Genomic DNA, 10,383 nt, shown 5'->3' on the forward strand with positions numbered 1-10,383 from the left:
GATTAACCTCAACTATGGCTCTCTCCTCTTGCTCCTCTCCCACACACTGCACAGAATTTCATATGCTTCTCTGAAATCCTCCGATTACTCACTATCTGGAAAGATGCATTGTTAACCTTAAGGAGTTGAAGACTAGGCATAGCTGAAAACGGACATTCTTTACACATTGACACCAGTGATTCATACTCCCTTCATGGTCAATGATTTCAGGCAATTAAGATATCATCAGTACATTGCTCAGGATAGCCGCTCAGTGGATTACTCTACTGAGGGTTTGATAATGTGCTATATCCGACTGACAACAGACCCATTATTCTAACAGTTTAGAATGAGGTGCAATTTGTTTTATGGTTCCTCTGTATGCCCATCGGAGTGGAGCCAAATCACAGCTGTCTAAAAGCAACTCATGAGGTCCATGATAAGTTGACGACCCTCATTTTTTATGCAGACTAAAGGCTACATCATGTCAAACAAATTACTGGTATTCTCCAATAAAATCAAATTGGATGTGTAGGCTTATCTGCAAAGTTCATGTGTTTTTCACATATTGGGGGCATTTAATAATTGAGAAATGTAACAGCGATACTATACTGTACGTTCAATTAAAAAGTCTCTGGGTAATACAAACACAATTTCTCCCCAGTCTCACTAAAATTGATTTCATAGGCCTTATCTGCTGCCTGAAATAATCAGTGGTGCTTGCTCAAAGTCTATATGGTAAAGCAACGGGCCAACTTATTTCACAATTGTATCATCTTTCAATAGTGAAACATAATGCTCTCTGTGCATTAAAGCATTTTGCTGTCACTCAAAAGAGATGCCTTTGTTTTTCTCCTGCAGACCCAATACATCAGTGGTTTTTCCAATTAGCCTTCCTCTCAGTGCACGTCCTCCCAGTCCATCGGTGTCTGGCCAGCCAGTTGTGTCAGCTCCCTCTGTGCACCTCTATCCTGGGGTTGCTCTCTATTGCTGCCTGCTACACAAAATGTCAATGTGCAGTTGACCGTTCCGGCATGTGTCCTGCCAGCCGTGGTGACAAGTAGCCATTTTTGTGACTTCCCCCTCCTGCTCTGGGCAACGCCCTGGGGTGGAACTACACTGAACAAAAATATCAACGCAACATGTAAAGTGTTGGTCCCATGTTTAATGAGCTGAAATAAAAGACCCCGGAAATGTTCAATATGCACAAAAGCTTATCTCAAAATGTGTGCACAAATTTGTTTTACGTCCCTCTTAATGAGCATTTCTCTTTTGCCAAGATAATCCATCCACCTGACAGGTTTGGCATATCAGAAGTAGATTAAACAGCATGATCATTACACAGGTGCACCTTGTGCTGGGAACAATAAAAGGCCACTCTAAAATGTGCAGTTTTCAACTGTACCGGACAGATGGCAGACAGCGTGTATTGCGCCTGTGTGGGCAGACGGTTTGCTGATGTCAACGTTTGTGAACAGAGTGCCCTGTGGTGGGGTTATGGTATGGGCAGGTATAAGCTACGGACAACGAACACAATTGCATTTTATCAATGGAAATTTGAATGCACAGAGATACCGTGACGAGATCCTGAGGCCCATTGTTGTGCCATTCATCTGCCGCAAAACCCTCATGTTTTAGCATGATAATGCACATCCCCATGTAGCAAGGATCTGTCCACAATTCCAAGAAGCTGAAAATGTCCCAGTTCTTCCATGGCCTGCATACTCACCATACATGTCACCCATCGAGCATGTTTGGGATGCTCTGGATTGACGTGTGTGACAGCGTGTTCCAGTTCCTGCCAATATCCAGCAACTTCACACAGCCATTGAGAAGGAGTGGGACAACATTCGACAGGCCACAATCAACAGCCTGATCAACTCTATGAAGGAGATGTGCGCTGCATGAGGCAAATGGTGGTCACACCAGATACTGACTTGTTTTCTGATCCACACCCTACCTTTAAAAAAAAAGGTATCTGTGACTAACAGATGCATATCTGTATTGCCAGTCATGTGAAATCCATAGATTAGGGCCTAATTAATTTATTTCAATTGACTGATTTCCTTATATGAACTGTAACTCAGTAAAATCGTTGAAATTGTTGAATGTTGCGTTTATATTTTTGTTCAGTGTAACTAGCACTTTTCCTCCCCCTCTCAACCGCCCCCTGTTTATATCTTCCAATAATAGATTGTAGTGTAAAGGAGAAAAAATATTATTCATATATGTAGAGTATACAGGAAGAAGAAGATGCGATGCCCTAGGCTACCACTGAGTCAAACAATCAACATGTTGGCCGCTCAAATGACTGATAACTGTTGATTGGGATTTTCTGTCCAATTGGATTATGGTCACTATTTCTCACCTTCACAGTAGCGTTCTTATTCTAGATAGGTTCTTAAAGTAAGGCCATACACATTTACTTAAATGTTGAACGGATTCCCCTCTTCAATTTAATAAAAAAATAAAAAATAAAATATCTGAAAAAAGTGATCCTGAGGCCCATTGTACTGAAAAAAGTGCACGATTAGAGGATGCTTCCAGTAAAGGAGATACACAACTTCCTCTTGGATTATGGCTGAATTATGCCTCTTTTAGCATCCCCAAGAGGCTATCATCTCTTAAAGTTGGTTGCCAGGTGTTGAACTAAGGTCACTATAGTATTTTAACAAGAAGGTCCACTTCTTGATTTGTATTTGCTTGCCACACAATCTGTTAAACATTTATTTACATTTGTATGGCCTAAATACTGAAAAAAATGAACTAGAATCTGTCTCATTCCATTATTTGTTGTGAACAGTTATTTGACTTATTAGTCAAAAATAGTTCTGACATTAAATGTGACATTTTGAGTATGACCCACTTCTGATGTATTCCTGATCGGTCCTTATACTAAAGTCAGTTGTGAGATTTAGATTTAGTGAATAGCGTATCGCCCATCCTAAATTTGAACATTTTCCAAAATCACATCTTTAATTTTCTCAGTGCATCTTGTGACCTCAGGGTATAAAAAAGGGTTGGAATTCTGTGAAACCAGCCAACATGGACAGGAATGACTGTGAGTTGAAAGGAGACAGCCTTTGACTGGAGTATGTATCAGATGGCCTTTGTGCTCTAAGCACACCAGATGATAAATCTTTTAGCTGCCCTTTCCAGGACAGATTATCACATTGGTCATTTATTTCTCTGATTTATTGAACTCCAGCAACACTGGGACACTTCTCCAAATGAAACCTCACAATTGAAGTCATTAGACTTTCACACAATCAGGTGTTTACCTACCCTGTTTAGGTCAACAGTGGTACGTGTATGAGTCATACGAGGCATACTACAGTAACTTACTTTAATTGATCTGATTCGGACAATTTTCAGATATTCTCTTTTTTCCCATGCCAAATCAGGCAAGTTCCATGATTGTGTTTGCCAACATCTGCAGCGAGTGTCTTCTGTACCTGATAACAGCAATACCTTCCTGTGTCCACAAAGATGCAGAGGTCGATATGATGTATGTGTCGTGACCATCTTTGTATCTGTGCCATTATAGCGGCTGTGACAGCATGGCAAGTGCCATTGAGGCTATCTCCATTTTGAAGTAGGACATTTTCTTCTTCACGATTGGCTGATCCCTCCTGATGACCGGTTGGACGTGACTCCAACAGGGTCACCAGGAAAGGATCAGCCAATGAAGCTGGAAGTCCCACCCAGTTGACTACATTAAAATGATGGAAGCCCTCAATGGCGCTGCACATGCTAAGACGGCCTTTTGGCCACTAGATGTCTCTATCATTCATTATGACCATGACCTTCAAGTCTGCCATGGCCTTTTAGAGCAGTTTGACACTGAAACCCAGCGGCCAGAGACAACAGCTTATACAATGAGCCTGAAGGACAGTTTCATGAGTCCCAGAGGAATTCTGAACATATGCCTCTGTAGGGTGGCTGAAGGAGCATTGTGATCTACAGATCTTCTACTCTACTCTAGAACATTGGTAATGCTGGCTCTTTGATTGGGTCATTTTCCCATCAAAGAGCCATTTCGCTAGCCTGACTACCCACCCACCATGGCTCTGGCCCAACGCCACGCCCACTGCGTTTCTTCTCTACCCACGAGTCTGGATTTGTTTTCCTCTCCGACGTCTTCTAGCGATCACATTCTGACCATTCTGATTGGTCCAAGAAACCGACAGGTTGGGCCAACATGATTCATAAATCACGTCACTGGCTTGTATACTCTGATTGGTTAGAGACGATCCAATTGCTCATGACTTTGTTTTGTACAATGGCCCACATTTTCTCGTCAGGCAACCATTTCACTACCTTTCGCTCTTCTCTGCTTCTCTCAACCCCATATCTCTCAGTATGAGATGGTGACACACACACACACACCATTTACATAATATACATAATATATCACAAACAGTGGTTGTTGCACATGCACATGTACAGACACAATCTGCGGGTTGGTGTATGACAAAGCTCTGGACCATGTGACACTGATTAGGAGTGACTGGCTCCTGTCGCCCAGCCATATGTCACACAGACAAAGGTAGACCCCATGCTCTCACAGAAACAGGAGTGGGGTGGCCAGGAAGCAGCACTTTTCCCCCCTGAAATCAGCCCCCCCTTACCAAACACTCTGATCCTTTGAGAGTCAGTACTGAATCACCACACACAGACAGTATCATTAGCGTATGAAACTGGTCTACGAAGAGTGGTCCAACATCAGCTAAGTAATTACCAAGATACACTACATGACCAAAAGCATGTGGATATCTGCTCGTCAAGCATCTCATTCCAAAATCATGGGCATTAACATGGAGTTGGTCCCATTTGCTGCTATAACAGCCTCCATTCTTCTGGGGAAGGCTTTCCACTAGATGTTGAAACATTGCTGCGGGGATTTGCTTCCATTCAGCCACAAGAGCATTAGTGAGGTCGGGCACTGATGTTAGGCGATTAGGCCTGGCTCGCAGTCGGTGTTCCAATTAATCCCAAAGGTGTTCGATTGGGTTGAGGTCAGGGCTCTGTGCAGGCCAGTCAAGTTCTATCTCGACAAACCATTTCTGTATGGACCTCACTTTGTGCACAGGGGCATTGTCATGCTGAAAGGTGAGGAATCCCCTTTAAGAGGAATAAATAACGTGTTCTAGTCTATGTCTGCATTCCAACTAGCACCCTATTCCCTTTCTAGTGCACTACTTTTGACCAGGGCTCATAGGAATAGGGTGCCATTTGGGGAGACAGCCATGTTTATTGAATCCCCGGGTTCACCAGGTCCCAAGTGCACTTCAAAGCATCACTACTTACCACCTGATAGAGGAGGTGACCAACACCCCTAGTGTGGCAAAGATCATCCCCAGGAGGTTGAACTTCACATCATAGTAGGAGTTCAGGATCACACCTAATGTTAGGCACCTAGTAGTGGGAAAAGACAGACACATCAGGTAAATAGCGTTACTAACTGTAATCATAAAAATTCATGAAAAAAGTTTGGGTTAGGGCATTAGGGTTAGTGTGTGGTTAGGGTTAAAGGGATACTTCGGGATGTTGGCAATGAGGCCCTTTATCTACTTCCCCCGGAGTCAGATGAACTCCTGGATACCATTTGTATGGCTAATGCATGCAGTTTGAAGGAAGTCGCTAACTAGCATTAGCGCAATGACTAGAAGTCTATGGATATCTGCTCGTGAGAAGTACCTCTAATGTCCTTCATACTGGACACAGAGATTTTCTGACTTTGCCAGCTAGTGACCACTCTGCAGAGCTGCCTCCAGTATATCGATCATCTCTATTCATTGTAGAGCGTAATCCCTGTACATTTTTGTGGGAATGACATTGGAACTACGGAACATAATTTATTTAGTTGTGATCATATTACCAATTTCTGGGTGGTTATGATTTATTATTTTCAAATTATATTATTATTGCCACTTTCACATAGGTCGTCAAATTTGGTTTATTCCAAGATGGTCAAAAATGTATTTGTATTAACCAAATTCTTCATACACAAATACAGATTTTGAAGGCTACCCCCTTATTTATTTTTGAAAGACAGCTCGATATTTTTGCAATCATTAAGATTGGTTAAAAACAAACATGACCGGAAACTCACTGCTACCTTTGAAACATACATATGTCTAATTTTATGTATATAAGACCTCTGTGATGTTTGTAAAAGTTTGTTTTCTTAAACCTGTGTGCTTGATTATGTACTTTGCTAAATGTTCATTTTGAATGTATAATTCAACTTCGGTATATGTTTGTACAATTAGAAAAGTATTTAATTTTTAAACAAAAAAAAGTCATCTCAATAAATGCCAATCTGACCATTCTGTATGGAATGCTAGCTACATTGTAGCAGGCAGCAGCATTGGTACATTGTAACCACTACATACCAAAGTCAATTTGATCTTGGTGGAGAATGTCTTCTTGTAACACAGTCTGTATGACAATGATCACAGGAGTTGTCATCGCTTGGCCAGCTGGTAAGTGCCAATGGTGTTGTTTTGTAAGACATATTGGGTGAAAGCCACAGTAAAGCTGAGAGCGAGCCAGATAATTTTGGTGGCAAATATGTCCATCTTCTGGATACCATAGTCCAAGCCATGTCACCACGAAATGGATCAGCGTTAGTCATGTTTGGGAAGCCATAGTGAACATAGATCCATTTGTTGATGAAAATCGATGCATATCGATCGACAGCAAATTGGCCAATAATCCAATGACGAGGCGGCTGTTCGAGAAAAGGTGTGAAAGTCGGTTAGCCATGGTCCTCTTGATAACCGTCCTGTAAAATCTACCTATAGGGTTCAGTAGTACTGTATAGTATGAAGCTAGCTTGCTAATGTAAACCAACAAATTCAAGTAAAAATGTCTACCCTCTGCCAGTTGTGCAACGCTTTCATACTTTTCCCATCGCATGTTGATCATATAGGAAAAAAAAGAGCCTGGCTGCAACTTAACGGGAGTAGTGACGTCAGATGAAGCGACCTTTACTTCCGTTTTTCTGCGAAGAGAACTAGCCACGTCAGTGCCCTACAGCGCATCCCCGTGGAGACTTTGGAAAGTTGAAGGCGATAACCTAAACTATTTATTCTAGACATATACAAGGTCTCTCAAACCTTCCTTATACTCTTCTAGATTCAGATACGGATTTGCATCCAGCCTTGCACGGCCCAAAGACAAACAATATTTCAGTCAAGTCACTTTTATTGTATACGAAAATGCAGAAAATCATTCACTCCATTACATAAAATTTGGCAAAAAAAAATTAAAAAGAACACAAAAAAGAAAAAAGAAAACAAATGTCCAGGTGGGGTGTATTTATGGTTGGATCTCGTACCCAGCGGTCCAGACTCTTATCCAATAAGAGAAGAGACGACTCCCTCATCTTCTGAAGGAACTTCCTCAGCTCATCTTTGGAGAACACCTGAGACAGAGAGAGAGAAGAGACAGAACATAGTTAGCAAAAAGAAGAGGATGGGAAAGTAGAAGAGTGGAAGAGGAGACAGCAATACAGTGACAGGGAGAGATGCTGTGAGATGGTGTTGTATTGAGCTATAATGCTGTGAGATGGTGTTGATATTGTATTGAGCTATAATGCTGTGAGATGGTGTTGATATTGTATTGAGCTATAACGCTGTGAGATGGTGTTGTATTGAGCTATAATGCTGTGAGATGGTGTTGATATTGTATTGAGCTATAATGCTGTGAGATGGTGTTGTATTGAGCTATAACGCTGTGAGATGGTGTTGATATTGTATTGAGCTATAATGCTGTGAGATGGTGTTGTATTGAGCTATAATGCTGTGAGATGGTGTTGATATTGTATTGAGCTATAATGCTGTGAGATGGTGTTGATATTGTATTGAGCTATAACGCTGTGAGATGGTGTTGATATTGTATTGAGCTATAACGCTGTGAGATGGTGTTGATATTGTATTGAGCTATAACGCTGTGAGATGGTGTTGATATTGTATTGAGCTATAATGCTGTGAGATGGTGTTGTATTGAGCTATAATGCTGTGAGATGGTGTTGATATTGTATTGAGCTATAATGCTGTGAGATGGTGTTGATATTGTATTGATGCTATAACGCTGTGAGATGGTGTTGATATTGTATTGAGCTATAACGCTGTGAGATGGTGTTGATATTGTATTGAGCTATAATGCTGTGAGATGGTGTTGATATTGTATTGAGCTATAATGCTGTGAGATGGTGTTGTATTGTATTGAGCTATAATGCTGTGAGATGGTGTTGATATTGTATTGAGCTATAATGCTGTGAGATGGTGTTGATATTGTATTGAGCATAACGCTGTGAGATGGTGTTGTATTGAGCTATAATGCTGTGAGATGGTGTTGATATTGTATTGAGCTATAACGCTGTGAGATGGTGTTGTATTGAGCTATAATGCTGTGAGATGGTGTTGATATTGTATTGAGCTATAATGCTGTGAGATGGTGTTGTATTGAGCTATAATGCTGTGAGATGGTGTTGATATTGTATTGAGCTATAATGCTGTGAGATGGTGTTGATATTGTATTGAGCTATAACGCTGTGAGATGGTGTTGATATTGTATTGAGCTATAACGCTGTGAGATGGTGTTGATATTGTATTGAGCTATAATGCTGTGAGATGGTGTTGATATTGTATTGAGCTATAATGCTGTGAGATGGTGTTGTATTGAGCTATAACGCTGTGAGATGGTGTTGATATTGTATTGAGCTATAATGCTGTGAGATGGTGTTGTATTGAGCTATAATGCTGTGAGATGGTGTTGATATTGTATTGAGCTATAATGCTGTGAGATGGTGTTGATATTGTATTGAGCTATAACGCTGTGAGATGGTGTTGATATTGTATTGAGCTATAACGCTGTGAGATGGTGTTGATGTTGTATTGAGCTATAACGCTGTGAGATGGTGATGGTGTTGTATTGAGCTATAATGCTGTGAGATGGTGTTGTATTGAGCTATAATGCTGTGAGATGGTGTTGATATTGAGCTATAATGCTGTGAGATGGTGTTGTATTGAGCTATAATGCTGTGAGATGGTGTTGATATTGTATTGAGCTATAATGCTGTAGAGATGGTGTTGTATTGAGCTATAATGCTGTGAGATGGTGTTGTATTGAGCTATAATGCTGTGAGATGGTGTTGTATTGAGCTATAATGCTGTGAGATGGTGTTGATATTGTATTGAGCTATAATGCTGTGAGATGGTGTTGTATTGAGCTATAATGCTGTGAGATGGTGTTGTATTGAGCTATAATGCTGTGAGATGGTGTTGATATTGTATTGAGCTATAATGCTGTGAGATGGTGTTGATATTGTATTGAGCTATAATGCTGTGAGATGGTGTTGATATTGTATTGAGCTATAATGCTGTGAGATGGTGTTGTATTGAGCTATAATGCTGTGAGATGGTGTTGATATTGTATTGAGCTATAATGCTGTGAGATGGTGTTGATATTGTATTGAGCTATAATGCTGTGAGATGGTGTTGATATTGTATTGAGCTATAATGCTGTGAGATGGTGTTGTATTGAGCTATAATGCTGTGAGATGGTGTTGTATTGAGCTATAATGCTGTGAGATGGTGTTGATATTGTATTGAGCTATAATGCTGTGAGATGGTGTTGAATATTGTATTGAGCTATAATGCTGTGAGATGGTGTTGTATTGAGCTATAATGCTGTGAGATGGTGTTGATATTGTATTGAGCTATAATGCTGTGAGATGGTGTTGATATTGTATTGAGCTATAATGCTGTGAGATGGTGTTGTATTGAGCTATAATGCTGTGAGATGGTGTTGTATTGAGCTATAATGCTGTGAGATGGTGTTGATATTGTATTGAGCTATAATGCTGTGAGATGGTGTTGATATTGTATTGAGCTATAACGCTGTGAGATGGTGTTGATATTGTATTGAGCTATAACTGCTGTGAGATGGTGTTGATATGTGAGCTATAATGCTGTGAGATGGTGTTGATATTGTATTGAGCTATAATGCTGTGAGATGGTGTTGTATTGAGCTATAATGCTGTGAGATGGTGTTGTATTGAGCTATAATGCTGTGAGATGGTGTTGTATTGAGCTATAATGCTGTGAGATGGTGTTGATATTGTATTGAGCTATAATGCTGTGAGATGGTGTTGTATTGAGCTATAATGCTGTGAGATGGTGTTGTATTGAGCTATAATGCTGTGAGATGGTGTTGTATTGAGCTATAATGCTGTGAGATGGTGTTGTATTGAGCTATAATGCTGTGAGATGGTGTTGTATTGAGCTATAATGCTGTGAGATGGTGTTGGTATTGAGCTATAATGCTGTGAGATGGTGTTGATATTGTATTGAGCTATAATGCTGTGAGATGGTGTTGATATTGTATTGGCTA

The 10,383-nt window shown here is 40.5% G+C and overlaps 1 pseudogene; it reads right to left on the reverse strand.

Annotated features, from left to right (window-relative positions):
- Positions 1-3,806: 3,806 nt before the first annotated feature.
- On the reverse strand, positions 3,807-6,825 carry LOC123486180 (annotated as a pseudogene).
- Between the last annotated feature and the right edge of the window lie 3,558 nt (positions 6,826-10,383).

This window comes from Coregonus clupeaformis, unplaced genomic scaffold (assembly GCF_020615455.1).
Source record: "Coregonus clupeaformis isolate EN_2021a unplaced genomic scaffold, ASM2061545v1 scaf1049, whole genome shotgun sequence".
Classification (NCBI taxonomy): Eukaryota; Metazoa; Chordata; class Actinopteri; order Salmoniformes; family Salmonidae; genus Coregonus; species Coregonus clupeaformis.